This window comes from Cupressus sempervirens, chromosome 1 (genome assembly GCF_028749045.1).
Source record: "Cupressus sempervirens isolate cs-2001-9-10 chromosome 1, ASM2874904v1, whole genome shotgun sequence".
NCBI classification, from domain to species: Eukaryota; Viridiplantae; Streptophyta; class Pinopsida; order Cupressales; family Cupressaceae; genus Cupressus; species Cupressus sempervirens.
The window spans coordinates 16,595,584-16,602,358 of NC_143118.1; the positions used below are offsets into that span (position 1 = coordinate 16,595,584).

A 6,775-nucleotide genomic window follows, 5' to 3' on the forward strand; every position below is an offset into this window, starting at 1 on the left:
ATCTTTCAAATTCCTTTAAATTTAATATTTAAGAGGTTAAATAGACATAAATTATGCAATTATTGAAACAGCTCTTGCCCTATATAATGATGAATTTAAAATAATTTTCATGAATCTCATCCTAATAATCCACGTCCACAATAGCGTAAAAATGCATAAAAATCAGTGAAAATACATTATATCGTGTCTAGAGCTATGAACTATGAAGCCCATTTATGATATTAATGCTGTGACTAACTAGCATTATGTAGATAGATCCAAAGAAGCTATTTTCCCGAGTGTATTAGAATTTAATACATTCATGACATGTTGGCTCTTTTAAGAACCAATGAAATATGTACATTTCCACCTCTTTTTGGATTATTTTCAGTTTTACATGGTGCATGGAGCGAAGGGCATTTCCACCCCTATCCTTGTCACATCAAAAGAATAGTGTGCGGTTTCCATAGACTACCAGTGACTGAGGTACGTGTTCAACTGGTTTACAGAAGCTATTCATTTCAATGTATTTATGTGACCATCTGCATTTGATTGTCAAATCTATTCCCATTGCATTACATCTCGTTGCAATGGCTAATGGAAAGATGGTAGCGAATCCTGTAGTAGTTTTGCTAATAACTTTTCTTGGGCTGGCTTCAAGTTTAACACAAGACCTTTCGGCACAAGATTTTCCATCAGGATTCATTTTTGGTGTTGGTTCTGCTGCTTATCAGGTCACTTTCCCATTTCTAGTATACAATTTTTGTTGTACTATGCCGTGAAAAATAATAATAATCTGTACACTTCCATTTTTGCAGTATGAAGGCGCTGCAGCAGAGGATGGTCGAAAGCCTAGCATTTGGGACACCTTTGTTCATATTAAAGGTTCACATCAGATGCCCTTATATTTTAAATTAAGACCTACCTCTTATATTTTTAAATTAAGACCTACCTGTTCGATTTTATTTTATTTTATTCTTCATTTGTCATATGATTGCAGGGAATACCATGGATGGAGGCACTGGAGATGTTGCTGTCGATCAATACCATCGTTACAAGGTGAGCTCCGTTTTACTAGTTATCAACACAAATCTATCAAACTTAATTTTATTTATCTGTATAACTGAAAGATTAACTATTTTATATAATTTTCATACGAAATGGTTATCATTCTGTTCTCTAAATTGCAATATTTTTGTGAAGGAGGATGTAGGGCTAATGTCAACAATGGGAGTAGATGGCTACAGATTGTCCATTTCATGGTCAAGGCTTATTCCTGGTACATATTTTACATTTTGGTTTGTTTCACTATCATTCCTTAGTACTTACACGGGTTTTGTACTATGATTTTGTTTGATTTCACTGTCATTCCTTATATGGGCAATGTACTAAATTTTCATTCCTTCTCCGATTTTTGGATACAGATGGCACTGGACCCATAAATCCAAAAGGCCTTGAATACTACAATAACCTCATCAATGAGCTTCTTGCTCAGGGTATGTGTATTCTTGTATTCGTTGTTAACTTGATATACTTATGTTTCTAAACATTTAATATGAGTGTGAGTGAAAATCTTGACATTTGCTGTTCTGTCTCAACTCTCAGGCATCCAGCCACATGTTACATTGTACCACTTTGATCTGCCTCAATCTTTGGAAGATGCTTATGGGGGTTTGATTAGCTCAAATATTGTGTAAAGCCTTTGTTAAAGTTTTAAAATTCAAGTTTTATACGAGTTTTTATTTAGGAACTTGAGGTAACTTGGTTTCATTATTTTATGCACATCAGGATAGAAATCAGTTTATTTTATCTGATGCAATAGCTTAATCCTTGCAGGGAAAACTTCGTGGCTTATGCAGACATATGCTTCAGAGAATTTGGGGATAGAGTTAAGTACTGGTCAACTTTCAATGAGCCCAATGTATTTGCATTTGCAGGCTATGACGATGGTCACTTCCCTCCTCAACGTTGTTCATACCCATTTGGAAATTGTACTTCTGGAAACTCCACTGTTGAGCCATATATTGTTGGCCATAATGTATTGCTGGCACATGCTGCTGCAGTGGAGTTGTACAGGGAAAAATATCAGGTGCTCTTTCTTCTTCTGGCCTTAGGGTTTACGAAAATTATGTTCTCGCAAACTGATTCTTGCGTTTTAATGGATATTGATATGAGAATCTGACATCAATTACAGATAATTAAATCCAGGTAGAATTTTTCTATGAAGATCTTTGTGTACTTTCCTAAAAATTACTCAAGTACATTCTTTTGCCTTTGATAAATTCAGGCAATGCAAAAAGGTTTGATTGGTTTTGTTATTCTTATGAATTGGGGAATACCCCTTACCAATAAATCCGCAGATATAGCTGCAACGCAAAGATACTTTGATTTTGAAGTGGGCTGGTAAATTCTCTTTCTAAATTGAGATTTGTCTCTAGTTTTTTGTTCTCTTTCATTGAAAAAAATAATGTCCTCTATTTATTCCATCCGCTGGTTTCAAATGGCACAATCTTGGTTCTTTTATCTTGACTTCTTCTGCTATTTAGGTTGGGAGGGGTCATACTTCACACTAGTTAGTTTAAGAAAAATAATTGATAATGGGTTCTTCAATCTTAACTTCTTCTCCTCTTTAGTTTGATCATGCTTGATTGAACATGGACAGATTCTTGGACCCAATTTTTCATGGAGACTATCCATTGGGCATGAGGAACATAGTAGGTTCTCGATTGCCCTCGTTTACAAAGGAGCAACTTCGAAAGTTACAGGGGTCATTGGATTTCATTGGAATCAATCACTATTTTGCTCCTTATTGCTATGATGTTCCAAGAAAAGGGAGCTCTAACCTAACAGACTTTTTTCAAGATATGTCTGTAGGAGTTTCAACAAGTTCAGGTATGATTTCAGAGCTCACAGATCTTTTCAAACCGAAAATTCTAGGATGGATGACTACGCTGAATCATGTTACCATATCAAAAGCAAAACAAAAAGAGATATAATCCGTCTAAAGTTCTATTGTTGAAATTAAACATATTCAATCTTTATGCTGAGGCACTAAGAGATTCTTGTGCTTTTATGTGGTGCTTGAGAAATACAGCGAAGCAAAATGGAACTACCCTCAACAGCGGGGTAAGGAATTTAAGAAAAATATGGTCCACTTATGATTGTCTTGTTTTACTTTATCCAGCAAGGCTATCTAAGTTTCTTTATAGCATCATTTTCTAAAGACTTGTTACTCCTTTGTGACGAAACTTGTGGCAGACATCCTTATTCGGTATTCCAATTTCACCAGAGGCTATGCAGTCAGTACTGGAGTATGTCAAGTGCAAGTATCATAATCCTCCTGTGATCGTGTATGAAAGTGGTGAGTTCCTTCTCCTATCTGTCAGTCTCTTCCGAATGAAGCTTTATGTTGGGGTATCAAACTTTTTACTACTAGTGGGGATATGTGTTAAGAATTTAAATGTACAGCAGAACCAAGGGTAGACAGCAAGGTTTCAAGCATTAACACATGAAACATGAAAGGAGGATCCACATTGAGAAAATTACAAGCTAAGATACCGATTTGGATGTGGGTACGAGGACCAGTTAATATGTGCGGATACGAAGAATTTTCTTTTCTTTTTTTGGTGGGGAGGGGGGGACGGGGGAATTGGGATGCATTTAAGTGTATGCATATAAAAAAAAAAATTAAAGAAATATACAAAATCAAATCATTTTATACTATGATACTTCATCATTGATCAATTTCAAATGCTAAAGATAAATATTTTTCATTTTCAGGTGGTGTAAGTTCAAGATCATTTGAATCCAAAGCCATTTTGAGGTTTTATGGAGAAAAACACTTTAAAATATGTTTTTAAAGTGAAAAAGACTTATGAGATCCGAATGCCCCTAGATGTGCTCTAGATGCTGTCCAATGTTCATCCATGCTTGTGGGTGCACCCGGATGCACATGATGCAGATCTGGATGCATCCACAATGTAGATGGGGATCCGGACAGCATCTAGACTGCATCCGACTGTGGATCTGCATATGAACACATCCACATCAGATACAGGGGATACCCTTATGAATCCAGTAACTAAGATCAGAAGTATGAAGTAATAAAATAAATGATCCCTGCCCACAAGGACGTTGGAATAATTAATCATCACATTTGAGGAATGATTCTGTGAATCCACTGCCATTCTGGGTATGGGCGAGTTTGCTGACTTGAGCATTCACTAACACCTGCAGGTTTTGGTGTATGAGCAATTCTACATGTGGTATGATGGTATTAAGTAGGTTCAATTTCTATGAATTACATAGGGGGGTTGTTGTACTAACTGCCACACCTCTTAGAATTGATCTTATAGACTAGCGACCACTCTGAATATAAATGAAGATTTTAATCTGAATATTAGTGTAACAACAAATTTACAAGAAAACATAATCAGCACGCATGCATGCTTTACGCCATCTCGTCAATATGATTTCTCTCACATGCTCAACATGTTTTCAAATATATGTGCATCATGAAATAGCATTAGAGAATGTTGTGCAAGCAAGGTAAGTCCATATTTCCATACGGAACTTTCAATAAAGTTACAACAAAGATAGAAAACCTATGACAGGCTTAAAAATATAAGTTTTTTTTGATTAATTCAGGAAAAAGTCATACATCAAGGTTTCTAAAATTATGATATTTAGTACTTAATATAAGTAAAACAATTTGCTGGCACCTTACAAATATGATTATTTTGTTGGGGGATCCCATGGTCGAATGTGATTATACCAAGTAAGAACCTAGGCTGACACCCATGTTGTTCATGAGCTCTGTCTCCATAAGTTACCTGTTTTATCTATCTGATAGTGGTACAGTAAGCTTACAATCATTATGTAATGATATGTGTCATATAGCAAGTGACCTAGTTGTGGCCCTAATGGAGGTGGCAAAGATGGTGGTATTGTAGGATGTTTCCCCTAGTCCTCAAGTCTTAGAAATGTCCTCCCGGAAGGAACTCCAAAGATTTTTTTGGGAGGACGCATTTCAGTAGAACACTGATAAAATTTGATTTGTTATTGTTGATATTTTTGGGTGGTTTGTTGTCTCTTTTATTTTCACCTCTGCTAATAGGGATGTTTGACTAACCATTAATGTTCCTCTTCGGAATTCATGACATGGTTTAACCGCCTCCTATGTTCTATAAGTCTAGTGGTTGTATCAAACATTGGCAATTCGATCTTTTAACCGCCTCCTATGTTCTATAAGTCTAATGGTTGTATCGAACATTGACAGGTCGATCTTTTGGTGCAATGACAACCCTAATTTGTAACGAGGGAGCTGCTGGTTAATAATTGTTTTACTGACCTGTTGAGCATTGTTGTTGCTTGAAGTTATTTGTGCGCCTTTATTATATCTTTTGTGGTCTTTGTATACAGGTAGTTCTTTTGTTTGTTATTTTTTGCTGACTTTGTGTGGCCTGTTCTACATTCTTGTTATTTGATGTTATTGGTTTCTCTATATTAGATTCTTTGGGGTCTTTGCATAAAGGTGGGTTTTTTTCAAAGTTCTCATTCCTCAGATCAGAAGCATATACCCATGATCTAAAATATATTAGATCCTTTAGGGTCTTTGCATAAAGGTGGGTTTTTTATAAAGTTCTCTTTCCTCAGATCAGAAGCATATACCCATGATGTAAAATATATTAGATGTTAAACTCTTAAGTTCACCCTACATTGTTGATTTAATCTTCTGGTCATAAAGGCTGTGGTGTAATATGATAAAAAAAGAAAAGAGAGGAAAATGTAGAAGATAAGTGTTTTGTTAAGATTTATCTTTTCATGACTGTCATCATCATGATACAAACTCATCAATAATTTTTAAATTGTTGGTTGGTTTCTAACAGGATTTGCAGAACCTAATAATGATTCTATTCCACTTCCTAATGCTTTGGACGATCTGTACAGGATTGACCTACATCTCGATGTGCTTAAATATGTGCTTGCGGCAATAAGGTACATAAACAGCAATCAATCTTTTCCATTCAAAAGTAATTCAGTTTAGGAGCTGGACTAGTTACAAAACTTATCAACGGATAGAGGGAAACAATGTAAGATGGTCCACTTATCGCATGCATTGTATTTGTGGCAGGAATGGTTCAGACACACGTGGGTACTTCGTATGGGCTCTGCTAGATAACTTTGAAGTTTTGTGCAGTTATACATGGCGTTTTGGTCTTCATTATGTAGACTTCAATAGCTTGAACCGCTATCCCAAGCTATCTGCTTAATGGTACAAAACTTTCCTGCACATGAGGGATAATAAGAAACCAAATATTGAGATAAATGTGTTGCTCGGTAGCATAAACGCCACTGAGGTCTTACCTAGAATGCGGTTTTGAGAAGAGTAGTGAGCAATATTGGGAACATATTTCCTCCATGATTTATTAAAAGGAAAAATAGAATGTAAAACCGAGGATTCATTCGCAAGTGAATTATTCTTTCATTCTGTAAAAGATAAACAGTTGCGGGTTAATTGATTCAGTTTATGGTGTATGGTGTAGTTTTGTGAGTTACATTGTTTTGTTTGTTACAAAAATTATATTATTTGAGCTCTAGTGTTGTTTTGTCTTTGACTTTGTGCATGAAAGAGTTATATGCTTTTACTTGTATTTATAGTGTATTTTTTACTTGTATTTATAGTGTATTTTATGAGAGTTAAATTTGTAAATATATTTGTTCATTATTAATGGTTCTAACTTTTCATTCTTGTGTAATCTCTGTTATTTGTAGTGAAGGTTTGACTCTAACAAGT

At 35.4% G+C, this 6,775-nt stretch overlaps 1 pseudogene across 1 annotated transcript; it reads left to right on the forward strand.

Moving 5' to 3' along the window:
* The first annotated feature begins 485 nt into the window (after nucleotides 1-485).
* On the forward strand, nucleotides 486-6,516 carry LOC149575937 (beta-glucosidase 32-like; annotated as a pseudogene). Its single transcript, XR_016360282.1, has 13 exons — nucleotides 486-713; nucleotides 798-864; nucleotides 980-1,038; nucleotides 1,183-1,258; nucleotides 1,404-1,475; nucleotides 1,585-1,672; nucleotides 1,816-2,068; nucleotides 2,267-2,382; nucleotides 2,642-2,871; nucleotides 3,074-3,105; nucleotides 3,238-3,340; nucleotides 5,868-5,976; nucleotides 6,113-6,516. The product of XR_016360282.1 is annotated as a beta-glucosidase 32-like (transcript).
* The last annotated feature ends 259 nt before the right edge of the window (nucleotides 6,517-6,775 follow it).